This window comes from Aulonocara sp. 'chitande type north' Nkhata Bay, linkage group LG3 (genome assembly GCF_057382095.1).
Source record: "Aulonocara sp. 'chitande type north' Nkhata Bay isolate Kocher_YH1m ecotype deep benthic linkage group LG3, A_spYH_male_GT1.1, whole genome shotgun sequence".
Classification (NCBI taxonomy): Eukaryota; Metazoa; Chordata; class Actinopteri; order Cichliformes; family Cichlidae; genus Aulonocara; species Aulonocara sp. 'chitande type north' Nkhata Bay.
In genome coordinates this window covers 34,964,876-34,981,303 of record NC_141346.1, presented here as the reverse complement: position 1 = coordinate 34,981,303, position 16,428 = coordinate 34,964,876, and positions in this window count along the sequence as shown.

Genomic DNA, 16,428 nt, shown 5'->3' with positions numbered 1-16,428 from the left:
ATCCATTGGGCATCTTCTTTGGCCTTCGGACAGTAATTCTGACAGCTAAAGAACCAAACGGGACAGGCCAAAGGAAAGAAAGAAAAAAAAAAAGCAGCAAATGAATTTTTCATGCTAAGTAATAATCTTATAAATTTGTGACACGCCATTTCATCTCTGCTTTAAGGTGCACATTTGAGAGTTATACAGGAGAGTCAAATACTTCTAATTTGAATAATTGTTTTTAACAGGAGCTACAGTCTCCAGAGACGTATGTAGTGAAGCAGTAAAATTATTAACAAGATAATCGACCTCTGTTGGGGTAGCGTTCAGATAGCTTCTCTGCTCTATGTTAGTACAGGGCATTGAAGATGGATTACATTCATAAACTTAGTTACAGCACTTTCAGAAAGACATCTATTGTGATAAAGTCTACTCTCCACTGCTGTGTAATCAATTATCATAAATGTAAATGTTATCAGGAAATGATCAGACAGGAGAGGGTTTTCAGGAAACACTGTTAAATGTTCAGTTTCTATGCCATATGTTAAAACAAGATCTAGAGTGTGATTAAAGTGGTGGGTGGGTTCTTTTACATTTTGAGAGACGCCAATTAAGTCTAATAAAAGATTAAATGCCATGTTGAAGCTGCCATTTTTAGCATCTACATGGATGTTAAAATCACCCACAATAATTATTTTATCTGAGCTCAGAACTAAATTAGATATAAAGTCTGAGAAATCAGACAGAAACTCTGTGTAAGGCCCAGGTGGACGATAGATGATAACAAATAAGACTGGTTTTTGAATTTTTCAGTGGCGGAAAACGTGGACAGGGCTAAGCATCAGACTTTCAAACTAATTAAAAGTCTGTCTTGGTCTTTGGTTGATTAATAAGCTTGTGTGGAAAATTGCCGCCCCCTCAGCCTGTGCTTCAAGGATTCTGATTGTTAGTATGACTTGGTGGTGTTGATTCAGTTAAGCTAACATAATCATCCTGCTGTAATTGCAGTGCAATTATTTGCAGTGTATTCAAAATAGCTAGATTTTTCATTTCACAGTACAATACACATTTTCTCACATGCCCTCTTAATGTCCATTTATACAGTGGCTACAAAGTGTACACGCTCAGGGCGACCGTGGCTCAGGGGGTTGGGAAGCGCATCTGTAACCGGAAGGTCGCCGGTTTGATCCCTGGGCTCTCTGTCCTGGTCGTTGTGTCCATGGGCAAGACACTTCACCTACCGCCTACTGGTGTTGGCCAGAGGGGCCGATGGCGCAATATGGCAGCCTCGCTTCTGTCAGTCTGCCCCTACAACTGTAGCTTGCCTCCACCAGTGTGTGAATGTGAGAGTGAATGAATAGTGGAATTGTAGAGCATTTTGGGTTCCTTGAAAAGCGCTATATAAATACAATCCATTATAATTATTACTCCTATTTATTTAGGGATGGGTATCGTTTAGGTTTTATCCGATACCGGTGCCAAACCAGTACTTTTGAAACGGTGTCGGCGCTTAAACAGTGCTCGAACCGGTGCTTAAAGAATGGAGAACACAAAATTGGTCCAAAAACCTCTCATGTTCAGCTGTTTTTTTTGTAAAAAGATAACAATGTTAGCCTTTTTTGCAGCTATAGGGCATATATGGTATCACTCTTGGCTGGAAGCAGTGCTTAAACAATGGAAAAAACACAAACTTTGTCCAAAAACCTCTCATGTTTAACTGTTTTCCACTTTTTCTTTGGTCATTTTAGCCTTTTTGGCCAGGGTGAAGGGAGTATCTGCCATCAAACAAGAAGACAGCCGCATGTAACTACGACGGTGTTTGCTAGTTCACCTTACATGCATTAATGTAATAACGTGGTTAGCCTATTCAATGTAAATTATACACGAACAACATTAAGCTACTCACACAGAGAAGAACGGCTGCTGCTGCATCATCATCCGTCATCATTTCTGCTACACTGGCAGGGCTAGGGGCCAGGACTCTACTCTTCGGGTTTTGGGAGATGTTGCTAACTCTGTGTTCGATAACAGGCACCACACCCGCAGTAGATCAGTGTGAGGTCTTGCAGCAAGCTATCAAATACAGTTCATTTCTCGGCTTTTAAAAAAAACGCTATGCGTCGCCAGTGGCGGTCCTAGCCTGTTTGCCGCCCTGGGAGAACACTCCATCCATCTTCGATTGGTTTTAATTTTGCACTCCAGTATGAACACAAATCCCCCAACTTGAGGATCAGCACAACATAACCTAATAGACCTACACCTTAGTTCACAGATTCACTTTGTCTAAAGCAGGGGTCGGCAACCTGCGGCTCCTAGTGCGACTCAGCGTAGTTTGGGAAAATAAATTAGAATATTTAGCTGAAGTGTATTTTATTTATGTTAGTTCTTTTTTAACTTGTAGTTCTAGAAATATAAAAATAAAATTATATTCTATTATTTTTTCATCGCTCAAAATAAGAGTCACACTTGCGGAAGCCGGTATACCCGCCGAAACGCCATGCATTTATCGAGACTTTCAACCCCAGGTAGGCCAATTATGGATCTTTGGATCCACATTATGTCAGCAGCTATTCTCCACTGTGAACTATGTTAAAAACAAACACCGCTCACGCCTCACAGATGACAGCTTACAGTCCTGCCTAAAGATGAAGTGACTTCTTACAGATTTGCAGACGCTGTGCGCAGACTGCGGGTGTCGCTCAGCTCCCCTACAGCGGCGCTGCAGACCACGCCCCACCACACACATTAACCAGGTAAAATACATATTTAGGCAGAATTTTACAAATATCTATTTTTCATTTTTTAGCAGCAATAATTCTTTTTTTCCAATTATTTTTTAAAAGTCAGGTCAAGGCTCCAAAAGCCCAAAGGCGATATAACAGTTTTTGTTTGCTACATGGATCATTTTAGTTCAGCTGGGTGTCTTTCCTTTTGTTATATTTTTTTAAGAGTTCAAAATGTGTTAATTACATAAATAAAATGTCATTTTCTCTGTAGCACTTCATGGATTTCATAAGAAACACACCTTGTTTGTTCACACAAAGCATAAAGGTAAAAAACAATATATACAGTGTTATCTTCATTTTAGATGTGAAAAAGTATTTGCGGCTCCCAGTGTTTTCTTTTGCGTGGAAACCGGGTCCAAATGGCTCTTTGGGTGTTATAGGTTGCTGACCCCTGGTCTAAGGCGTATTTCTGGGATTTCACACAACCCAGGATTCAAATCATGAATACATAATGGGCTTGGATTTACATCATTATGAATGAAATGCGCTCTATTTGGAAGCAGCCGCCCCCCCTCCCCTTTCGACGGGTTGTGTGTGAGACTTTAAATCATCAAACTGTAAATTTTAAATTGTTATTGATCCCTTTACCCCGAGTCCTAAAGTGTATATTTATTTTCTTTCTCTTCTTATATTTATTGTTTGTTTACTTGCACTGCTGTAACTGGAACCTCGTCGTCTTGTCTCTCTATATACTGGACTGTATGTAGCGGAGATGACAATAAAGTTTACTTTGACTTCAGCAGTGAGCAGGCGCACCGAGGGCTCTCGAGAATTTCGAAAAAACATCGGTGCAAATTATAAGTCTGTATCATAATGTCCGCTGTTTTAGTGTTTGTTGTTTTGTTTTTATTTTGTTTTATTTTGTGATTTGGTATTAGATGCCGCTCCAGCCAGCCAGAGAATCCCCCGCCGCCCCGCCCTCTCCTCCCTGTGCTGCAAGCAGCAGGTGCACCTCGCAAACGGAGGGCGCCCTTACTCCCAGCAAATGGGCGATAGAAAACCGATCAGTGCCTATGCCATTCCCAATATGCGCTGGCTGATGTCGGGGCAGCATGAGTACGAGCAATTTTTTTTTTTTTTTTGCCGATGCCCGTGATGCCGCCCCCCACCACGATGCCACCCCGGGAAACCGCCCGTGTCGCCCGTATCAAAAACCGCTATGGTGCGTCGCAAGGTGTTTCATCAGATTCGAGGTGTTACCTCCTTAAATCACCTTAAAGCACCTGTTGCAGGCTGCTGAGTTTGCATCCTTTGCTGTGAAGCCAGACTTTTGACCACTTTGCGTTGGGCATTTTTAATCTGTAGCTCTGCTCTAAAAGAACGTAGGTACCTGGGCCCGCCTACTATCCTCGGAAAGGTAAAATGATTGGCTAGAATCCAAAGTGTTTGACATCTCAGGAAAGAAAAGCACCGAAATGTGCGCTGCTTTTCGTTCTGGTTACTACCGTTTATGTCAGAACCTACCCATCCCTATATTTAATTGCCATTTTTATAGTAAAAATTAAGAATGCAAAAAAAAATCCATTGAAAAACATAAAAACATGTACAGTATAAGTAACACCCTTAAACGAATACATTGTTAAAGCACATTTTTAGTTAATCATAAAATTTAGTTTTTTGGGTATACAAACCCCATCATTTAGAGACTGATTTTTCTGACATTTACTCTCTTAACTTCTAAAATAAAAGCCATGGTTTTGCATATAGGTTTCAAAGCATCAAAGAGATATCAATATTACATTAAGATCTCTTAATATTGAATCAATATTAAATTAATAAATAAAGAACAATTTGTTTGGTGCAAAATGAACACTACACCTCACCAAAAGAACGTACCTACAACGCCCAGACTGAAGCACGGCAGTGGCAGAATAACGTTTGGAGGTTGCTTTTCGTCAGCCTCAACTTTTAAGGTGGAGGAAATTTAAGTTTCCAAATAAAAGTCACTTTTGATCCAAAACCAGGCATCTACTAGAGAGATGAAAATGAAGAGCAATTTCACCTTTCAATGTAGCAATGATCCAAACCTTCACCAGAAGAACTTGAAGGTTTTGAAATGGCACGGCCATTGATTGGTTCAGACCTAAATCCAACAGAAAATCTGTGGGGTAACCTGAAGAGGCTGTCCACAAGAGATGCTACACTCTGCATTAGTGATGTGCAATACCCCTGATTTCTTTTCCGATCCGATACCAAGAAAAATTCAGGGTGGTATCGGCGATACTGATCTGATACTGATATTTTGTACAAAAAACTTAATGTTTCATTGTATTTCATATATATTTGTATTGTGTAATTTTAATAATAATATAATAATATAGCTTCATAATGATTAGAGGACATCAGACTACTTGTTCTTATTGCTTAATAATGCAGAATTATCATATAGAAATAAAAAAACTTGAAGTTGTCCGCTATTTGAAAACGCTGCCTGCCTGCCTGCAGCACTAAAGTACTCCGTGAGAGACGTCTGTCTCGCCCTAGAAGCACCCTCTCCTATCCCTCTCCTCCTCTTCAGTAGTGATGTGCGATACCACTGATTTCCTTTCCGATCCAATGCCAAGTAATATTCAGGGTGGTATCGACGATACTGATCCGATACCGATATTTTGTACAAAAACTTATTTTATTTATTGTATCTCAAATTATAGCGTCATAATGATTACAGGACATCAGATTACTTGTTCTTATCACTTAATAATGCATAGTTCATCATATAGAAATAAAAAAAACAGAAGTTGTGCGCTATTTGAACACCTTGCCTGCCTGCAGCACTAAAGGACTCCGTGAGAGACGTCTGTCTCGCCCTAGCAGCACCTGTCCCTCTCCTCCTTTTCAGTTCGTCTCAACATACATATTCTGAGCCCGTTCTCACTCACGAGGCGTAACATCCCGACGTTTTGTCACGTCCCGCGGCGTACCTGAGGAACGCGAAAGGTGACCTTCCGCGTTCTTATGGTACGCGCCGGGTTCCAGCCCTGTATTCCATAACCTTATTTCTAACCTTAACCAGCACTTTAATGACATGAAATAGTGTTTTCCCAAGCGATTTTAAGGGAAAGAGCAAAGATGTGTGGATTGAGTCCAAACGGTTCTCACGTGTCCTCAGTTTTCCGATGTCGTCATGTAGGAACGCATTGGGTGCCTGAAAACGTAATATGTTGGTGATTTGTCACCTAGCGTAAAATCTTACGCTTTGGGAGTGAGAACTGTTAGGATGCCTGGGTCGTTGACCCAGGGTTTTTGAATTTATTCAGAATCAGAATCAGAATACTTTATTCATCCCGAGGGAAATTAGGGTTACAGCAGGCAGCACGCTAATGGCGCATGCGCACTTACAAAGGAACCTTCTGACCAACTTTACACAAACATCACATTGGGCAGACATGTCAGAAAGGTAGGCTGATAGGAAAAAACAACGAAAATACACTACATGAGGTAAGAGGAGGAGAAAAAAAACTCCACTCAGACTGAGCTCCTGGTGGGAGAACAGTTTGATAACAGAAAAAACACCTCAGCACAAAAGCACATGACTATCAATACACCATAGAAACACAAGACAAGCAACAGGGGCGGGTAAAGGGTAAGAGAGAGCCGGTGTAGACAGCGCATCCGGTCCTGCAGCATCTGTGCTGGTCCAGTTGACTGCTATTTTCCCCGGTAGGGCACAAGCATCGAAGGCGTTGGAAAGGGAGGGGGGATGAGTGAGTGCTTATCAGTGTAAGTGTGTGTGTGTGTGCGTGTCCATAGTTTAGCTGAGACAGTGTCCTTCGGCCTATCAGGCTAAGTAAACAGTCCTCCAGCCAATCCAGGTGTCCTTGCATGGGATGGGAAGAATAGCCGTAACACAGTCATTATCAGGGAGTGATTGTTCGGCTCCAGCCTTGGGCCTGCAGCTGGCGCCGTGATGGGGATCCGCAATGTTTATGTTGGTTTTGTTAATTTCCATGCGAGCAGCCCAGGAGAATTTTTCAGGCTGCTCTTTAACACACTGGCCTCTCGATCTCCCGTTGGAGAGTCGCGAGCCTCCCCATGATGGTATCAAACTTCTGTTCCATGGTGTTATCGTTCTTTTGATTCTGAGACCTCACAACTGCAGTAATCCGTTCCGCGATGTTTTCCAACTGTCGCTCAAGGGTCTCATTTTGAGCAGGCCTCTCTCTGATGTTTCCCCTCATACGCTCAATGGTGTTGTTTTGAGCCTTCACAGCAGCTGCAAGCGTCTCCAAGGTGTTGACCATATTACAATTATTATTATTATATTACAATTATTATATTATTATTATATTATTTATCATTTCTAGTCTTTGGTTTCTTTGAGTTCTGTCTTATGGTTTATGTTTCTGTCTTCTCTAGTTGCTCTGTCTCCCCTGTCAGCTGTATCCCCTTGTCAAGTTCGCGTCTCTGTGTATCCTTAGTTGCTATATCCCCGTGTCCAGTCAGTGTATGTCTGCCCTGTTCCCACGTCTCTGTTCCCTCTGTTGCAGTGCCTGCATGTGAGTCTGTGTCTTTAGTTCAGTCTGTGTTATGTTTCCTGTTTTACTTTGAAAGTCCGTGTCTCATGTATATGCGTCTGGTTTTGCTTCCTTTGTCTCGTTAGGCCTGATTTGCCCCAGCTGTGTTTCCCTCCTGTTACCCATTCCCTGATTGCTCCCCTGTGTATTTAAGCCCTGTGTTTCTCTGTCTGTGTTGTGGTCTACCCTCATTTAGGCTGTGTGGGCTGCTTGCTCATGTAAGTTTAGTTGGATTTTTGTTACGTTTTGCCAGCAATAAAAGCTGAGTTTTAAAATACACTTTTGCCTCCGAGCGTCTGCACTTTGGGTCCTCCTTATCACCACTCTTGCCTGCACACAGCCCTAACCTGACAAGAACGTGTTGATATTCTATGATATGATTTACACTGAGGTGTTTGACAAGATTAGTGATGTTGCCACAACCATACATGCCAACCCTCCCGATTTTTCCGGGAGAATCCCGAATTTCTGTGCCCCTCCCGAAAAACTCCCGGAGCCACCATTCTCCCGATTTTCCACCCGGACAACAAAATTGAAAAACCATATCGCAGAATTCATAGCGCGGCCCAGCCAATTCCAGTTTCCAACAATGGCGGCAGCTACTTAGTTTTAATATTGCTCTTATTTCTCTTTCTGGGTCGCAAAATCTTTTAACATATTTTCAGGTGAGAATGTAGCTGTGTAAACTTCAAATATCTGAGCTGACCGACACATCGTTTTCAAACCCCCGCGGTCTTTCACTACTCTGGTTGAACATGATATATAACTCACTTTGATAACTTAAAAATGTTATTGTTTGGCTTTTTCAGTGTTTTATTTGTTCGTGAGTAAATCGGTTTGGCTGAGATTAAAGTTATTAGATTAGATTAAATTAAATTTAACTTTATTAATCCCTCAGGACGGTTCCTCCGGGGTTTTCACACAGCTGAATAAACGTCAAACAGAAAACTGATTAAACAGAAGTGTGAGACGGTCGAGAGTTTACGTCAGCGCCCGGTTATATTTTAGATAGCAAGGAGCAGACGGCAGAGTTTCACTCCACTGAGGGAGCTCATGACGTACTACCCGGGTTTCTTTAGACCACGAAGGCCGGGTCCTCAGGTGGAAGCAGCCTCTGAATTTGGACACCCCCGCGGTTTCCGGGCCGGCCAATAATAACGGTGACATTTAATGTATTTTATCAGATAAATAAACACTGTAAAATGTATTTATCACCCCCCCCAACAGCCCTTTTGAATGTCTCCCTAATTCTGAGGTCTCAAGGTTGGCAAGTATGGCCACAACACCTCACTTTTTTGCCACATGTATCGCAAACCATGTCTCAGCTGTTTGTGGAGGTAAAATACATCCACACAATTACACTCAGCCATTGTTGTGAGTGCGCACGCCAAGGGGCTGCGACACATTTATACAGCCGTATTTCGCACAGGACTATAAAATCATATATAGTTTATAGTTGAAAATAGTGGGAATACAGCACTCGCTGTATTTTTTGCCAGATGTTCATCCCCTCAAACTAGATGGGACCTCAAACTATTGTTATCTCCACCTGATATTAGAGAATCGCAGGATGAGGCCTTCACCTGGCCAGGCTTCAGCACATCTGGACAGGTTCACTAAATTTCCTCAGGTGCTGTGCAGAGAGGGTTTGTCCGACCGGTGTTACTGGGAGGTAGAGGGACATGCTTGCACTCTGTCTGCAGCAGTGGCAAAAATGTTTGGCAAAAGTGACCTATACTACAAATATTTAGCACAATGCTCCATGAGAAATCAAGGGACATATGCTAGATGAGAAAACCAATTAAAAAAACAAACAAAACAAAAATCCTTCTTAAGCTGTTTGTTAGACACACACACACTGATTTTGTCTGTTTTCGCACAGACAAATTCAGTGTGTCTGTGCGAACGTAAAATGAAAGCATGCAGGTTATTTATTTTCCATAGGGAAAAAAAAATGTTTGTGCTGGCAAAAAGATCCAAAGGATTGTCATCACTGAAAAGAAAAAAAAAAAAACTTGCAAGTTATTACAGGCCCTAAATCCTTGCAGTTACTCGGATTTGGAAACTTTGCCACTGTGGCTTACTTTATAAAGCCGGACTGTCAGCTTTACTTTGTGGGGAACATAAAGCCCAACTGAAAGTATTTTAACATGTAAAAAAACTTTTTTTTTTCATTTTCTTTTCTCTTAGCCCAAACAGTTAAAACATTGTAAAAACCTGCAATTCATTTATATCATTGTTGATCCATCCATCCATTTGCTTCCGCTTATGCTTTCCGGGTCGCGGGGGGTGCTGGAGCTTATCCCAGCTGTCATAGGGCAAGAGGCAGGGTACACCCTGGACAGGTCACCAGTCTGTCACAGGGCTAACACATAGAGACACAGACAACCATTAGCATTCACATTCACTCACAGATTCACACCTATTGGCAATTTAGATTAATCAATTAACCTATCCCCACTAACTGCATGTCTTTGGACTGTGGGAAGAACCCACGCAAACACGAGGAGAACATGCAAACTCCACACAGAAAGACCCCGGCCTCATGGTGGAATTGAACTCAGGACCTTTTTGCTGTGCGGCAACAGTGCTAACCACCATTGTTAGCATTGTTGATAATAATGGTAATAATAATAAATCAGTCTGGATGTCTTAAAAAGAAAAGTGGAATTTCAAAAAAACCCAAATGACTTTATTCTTTAGATCAATGAATTATGGAGTTAATATTTACACTTTTTTTTTCAAATAACTGCATTTAACAAAATAAAATAAATGAAAAGATACACTGCATATAGGGAATACATCATTAAATTTTATGCAGAAGCTGCTGCCACCACATGTTGGGCCTGCATGTGCATCTGTGAATGCTCAACTTCCCCCTTAATCGTCAACAATGTGAAAGTTTTTCTACTTCTGTTTTTAATTATAATTTCTTAATCACTTTTAAGCACAGATTCACTATCTCTAATCCCAGTCGTTGTTAACATTATGCATTTGCCCTTTAAAACAATGGCAACATGCCCAGTTTTCACCAGGCACATCTGGGTTTCTGTTGACTGCAGAAACACTGCTCGAGTGAGTTCCACAGAAAAGTGTCAGTGATTTCTCTACCAGAGGAAGTAAGACAGTTATCTTTGTGTTTTAATGTTTCATTTCTAAAGGATGTTGTAATCAGTGCTTGAGGCGTAGCACAGTACTCTGTGCCCTATAAATAAGCTTCTTTGGGCCTTTCTTTCTTCCTTGATCTATATCTCTCACGCATCTTTTGATTTTTTTTTTCTTTTGATTTTGAAGCAGCAAACCAGGAACCTTGTAGTGCTAACAATAAATGAACTGTTTATATAAAATGATGATGATATTTGAAAAAAATCGATGATCCATCCTCACATTTTAACTCTAATTTCTCAACACGCTGCACAATTATTCCACACTTACTTGAAGATTTGCTTAGAGTATCAACCTTAAAAGTGCATCATTTTCTTCATTTTCATTTAGGTATTAATTTTAGTCCTGGATCCTAACTTTGTACCTCCTTCTCGCTCATCCTCTTCTGCCTTGTCCTCTTTCTTTCCATTACCCTTCAGGACAACCTTAATTCTCTTTACTTACATTTTAAACTAGTGCATCTTGTCTCAAAAAGTTGATTCTGTTCATCTGGACGTAGCGTTTTGTGGGAGAAACGTTTCGTCACTCATCCAAGTGACTTCTTCAGTCTCAGCTGACTGCAGGTTTCCCCAATCTTATAAACAGTACATTTGCATAATGACTGAAACCAGCCCACTGAAGGAACAATTGGCTGGGAGGTCAGTTCCTTAATCATAATTATGCAAATTCTCATGACCATTGATCAACAACCACTGACCAAAACCCACTGATCAATGGCCATGAGTACCATTCACAGAGAGTTGGGGAATGGCTGCAATCACTGCATTGTATGATGGCGAAAGATGTACCCTTAGGCCCCCTCCTCGATTCAGAGATGGTCTTTCCCTTTTCATGTAAATGGCCTCCTTGACTCCGCGCTCAAACCAGTGTTCCTCCCTGTCCAGGATGTGTACATCCTCATCCTTGAAAGAGTGTCCACTGGCCTGTAGGTGTAAATAGACTGCAGAGTCCTGGCCTGACGAGGTGGCTCTTCTGTGTTGTGCCATCCACTTCGCCAGATGTTGTTTGGTTTCCCTGATGTATAAATCCTTGCAATCCTCCTGGCACTTAACAGCGTACACTTTGCAAGCTCCTTTGACTACGATGACCTGGATGACTGAGAACCTTCACAGACAGCGTACACTATGTTACTCTGTTTGTGTCGGGGGACCCGATCCTTGGGGTGGACCAATTTTTGGCGCAGCGTGTTTTGGGGTTTAAAAGCCACAGAGACAATTAGAAAAAATGCGTCTCAACTGTTCCGATACTCCTGACACGTACGGGATCACTACAGGTTTTCGCTTGGGCAGTGGTTGTCCTTCTTTCCTGGATTGGCTGGAGCTTTATTTAGGTGCCTTTCCAGCTTTGACAAAAGTCCAGCTGGGATAACCACATTTACTCGGGGCCTTCTTGATGTGCTGTTCTTCAGCTTTCCTGGCCACTGTGTCAGTGGGGATGGTGTTCGCTCTGAAGTGGAAGCAGAGCAACTATGGGCGAAAGTTTTGGCCTGTCTCAGCAATGCAAAGCCCCCAGCATCCAACATCATCATGGAGGAGAGGAAGGCACTCACATCACTTAGTGATGACAACAACATTATCATCCTTCCGGCAGACAAGGGTAGGTGCACAGTATTGCTAAACCAGAAAGACTATCATGAGAAGATTTTGTCACGAAATTGATGAAATTTATTCAAGTGAAATACAAAAAAATATGGCTTTTTTACAACAAAGATACTATGAGGTAGGAGGCAAATCTGCAAAATTACTGGCCTATAAATTAAAAAAACAACAATCAGAAAATATAATACATAAAATAAAGGATCCTCAAACAAATAACGTTGTGTATAAATTGGAAGACATTCAGTTAGCTTTTTTAAAATTTTACAAAGAACTATACACACAACCTAGAGTGGATGTTAAAGGTATGATATCTTTCTTGGACTCACTTTGCTTACCAAAGCTGAATGAAAACCAGAATATAACCTTAATCAAGGACATATCTGAAATTGAAATTAAAAAAGCTATTTCAAAATTAAAACCTAATAAATCCCCAGGCCCGGATGGATTCCCATCAGATTGGTATAAGGAAATGAAAGAGTTATTGATTCCCTTGATGAGAACATCATTCAATTATATTTTAAAGACGGGAGTAATCCCCCCATCTTGGAATGAGGCTTCTATTTCCTTAATAGGTAAAGAAGGAAAGGACAGGCTTGATTGTGGAAATTACCACCCTATTAGTGTTCTTAACCAGGACTATAAGATATTCACATACATCCTTGCCAAAAGAATTGAAAATATTCTTGTTCATATAATTAGCTTGGATCAGACTGGTTTTATTAAGCAGAGACAAACGCAAGATAATGTTCGCCGAACATTACATGTTATTGATTATGTTGGAAAAAATAAAATTCAGATCGTCCTTATGAGCTTAGATGCTGAAAAGGCCTTCGATCGGGTTAATTGGGAATTTCTGTATAAAGTCATGGGCAAGTTTGGATTTCATCAATCGTTTATCAGGATTATTCAAGCACTATATAAATCACCAATGGCACGAATTAAAGTTAACGGGGCGCTTTCTAATGTTTTTAATTTACAGAGAGGGACACGTCAGGGTTGCCCTTTAAGTCCCTCACTCTTTGCTCTTTTCAAAGAGGCCCTGAGTCAAAGTGTTATACAAAGCAATAATATTACTGGAGTCAAGATCATGGGTCGAGAGCATAAGATTTCCTTGTTTGCTGATGATATTTTGATTTACTTGACAAATCCAAACATTACTCTCCCCAAGCTGTTATCACTTCTTGAGACCTTTAGCTCACTATCAGGTTATAAACTAAATATATCGAAGACTCAGATATTAACTTTTAATTATAAGCCAAATCAGGAAATTAAGTCTAAAGTCAATTTGAACTTCGAGTCGGAGCAGATGAAGTATCTTGGAGTAAATATTACTAAAGATCTCTCTAAGATATATAATGCAAACTTTAATCCTTTGTGTTATAAAATAAATGAGGATATTAAAAGATGGAACATATTACCATTTTAAAATTTTGAATCACGTATTGATACAGTTAAAATGAATATCTTGCCCAGGATGCTTTTTCTGTTCCAAACACTCCCAGTTGAAATAACTGATAAACAATTTCAGGAATGGGACAAAATAATCTCTAGGTTCATATGGCAGGGGAAAAAAAACACGGATTAAGTACCAAACTATCCAGTTGGCTAAAGACAAAGGGGGGCTGGGGTTCCCATGTTTGAAAGATTATTATATTTCAGCTGAATTGAGGATATTAGTGTGTTGGTGTAATGTAGACTACCAAGCGAGATGGAAAGAAATAGAAACAGAAACAGTGGCCTTAAGAGATTTTCCAATTCAGGCAAGCTTAGGGGATGTGACACTTATTAAAAAACAAATTAATCAAGGAAACCAATGGATTAACCTGCCTTTAAAACTTTGGTTACAATTTCTTAATAAGAATGATTGGAATGAAGAGGCCAGGATTTTAAGATGGTGCACTTTTGATTTTGATTTTTTACCCAATAAGTTAGATGTAAGATATAAAAAATGGGCAGGGCAAGGCTTAATGGCATATTGTATGTTTTATGATAAGGGAATTCTTAGGGACTTCCAATCAGTAAAAGATCAATACCAGTTAAGCAAAACTGATTTTTTTAGGTTTCTTCAAATTAGGCATCACCTACATAACTTTATACATAAAACAACAGATCTTTTCTCTCTTCCTGTTTTGAATATATTTGTCAAGGCTTACCAGGCAGATCCCAGCCTCAAGGTGATTTCTAGACTGTATAAGGGTATACAAGAGGTTAAGAAGCGGAATACTACCTACATTTTAAAAAAAAATGGGAAAGGGAAACAAAGGGATACAGCAATTTCAAATGACATTTGGTATCAGCAGTGTGCTTTTCAGTGGAGAATTTCTAGTTCTAATATATGGAGATGTTTTGGTTGGAAGGGTCTCTGTAGGTTTTTTATTACTCCTGCACAAAGTAAACATTATTGTAATCACTCTAGCTGCTGGAGAAACTGTGGGGCCCAAGGAATAAAACATTTCCACTTGTTTTGGTCTTGCCCATTGATCAACACTGTTTGGGTATCGATTCATTCTGAGTTACAGATCATTTTTAGTATGCAACTTCCCTTTAATTGGGATGAACTTTTGTTTGGATATTTATACTCAGTGAATGTAGATAAAATGTCCAAGCTGTTGTATGGTATTCTGAGTTTGGCTGCCCGTAAGACTATTACCAAGAAATGGCTTAGTGTGAAAATTCCATCACTAAATGACTGGTATGAGATTGTTTATGGGATGTTTAAAATGGAAAGAATTACCTTCATTAATAGACTCCAATATGACATATTTAGTGATATTTGGGATAAATGGAAACATTACATTTTGTCAAGGAGACCCGATTTTGTTTGAATCTCTGTAATTATGTATGCCATATTTCTGAATTGTTATGTGTATATATGTATATGTCAGTATGTATGAGGGTATAGGCGAATACATATGTATGTAGATATGTGTATGTATGTCTAAGTATATGGGTGTGTACGTGTATGTATGTGTGGTAATGTGTGTATGTGTGTGTGTGTGTGTGTGTATACACACTAGATGGTACACCCGTTTGTTTATTTTTGATTATTTGTTTATTTTTGGTTTATTTGTGTTCTTATAGGTTGTTTATTAAAAAATAAAATATAAAAAAAGAGAAGATTTTGTCACAAATCCCTACAGGTCTGAAAATCTTGCAGTTATAGCTAGGGATGGGTACCAGTATCCGGTGCCATGATGGCACTGGTTCTGACATAAACGGTAGTAACCAGACCGAAAAGCAGCGCACATTTCGGTGCTTTTTTTCCCTGAGCTGTGATACACTTCTAGCCAATCATTTTACGTTTCCGAGGATAGCAGGCGGGGCCAGGTACGTACGTTCTTTTAGAGCAGAGCTACAGATTAAAAATGCCCAAGGCGAAGCGGTCAAAAGTCTGGCTGTACTTCACAGCAAAATATGCAAACTCAGCAGCCTGCAACAAGTGCTTTAAGCTGATACTGTGATACTGTCAAAGGAGGTAACACCTCAAATCCTATGAAACACCTGGCGACGCATAGCGTTTTTTTTTAAAGCCCAGAAATGCGCCATATGATAGCTTGCTGCGAGACCTCACACCAAGCGCATCTACTGTGCGTGGGTTGCCTGTTATCAGACCCGGAGTTAGCAATATCCCCCAAAACCCCCGAAGAGGAGAGTCCTGGCCCCTAGCCCTGCCAGTGTAGCAGAAATGATGACGGATGATGATGGCAGCGGCGGCCGTTCTTCTCTGCATGAGTAGCTTAATGTTGTTCGTGTGTAATTTACGTTGAGTAGGCTAACCACGTTATTACATTAATGCATATAAGGTGAACTATCAAACATCATCATAGCTACATGCGGCTGTCTTCTTGTTTGATGGCAGATACTCCCAAAAAGGCTAAAATGACCAAAGAAAAAGTGGAAAACAGTTAAACATGAGAGGTTTTTGGACAAAGTTTGTGTTTTTTTCCATTGATTAAGCACTGCTTCCAGCCAAGAGTGATACCATATATGCCACATAGCTGCAGAAAAGGCTAACATTGTTATCTTTTTACAAAAAACCAGCTGAACATGAGAGGTTTTTGGACCAATTTTGTGTTCTCCATTCTTTAAGCACCGGTTTGAGCACCGTTTGAGCACCGGCACCGTTTCAAAAGTACCGATTTGGCACCGGTATCGGATAAAACCTAAACGATACCCATCCCTAGTTATAGCCCTAAACCACGAAGGATGTGTGTTCTTGTTCAACAGTCATATGGGTGCAAGGTGTGTGTGTGTCCTAGTAGTAAAGTGAAAATTTTAGTTAAGGTTTTGACATATGCCTCTAAAACAACAACTGTTGCTTTGACAGCAAAGGTCTAGAAACATTTTGGATGCACTAAACAGTGGAAATGAGATGAACAGGGA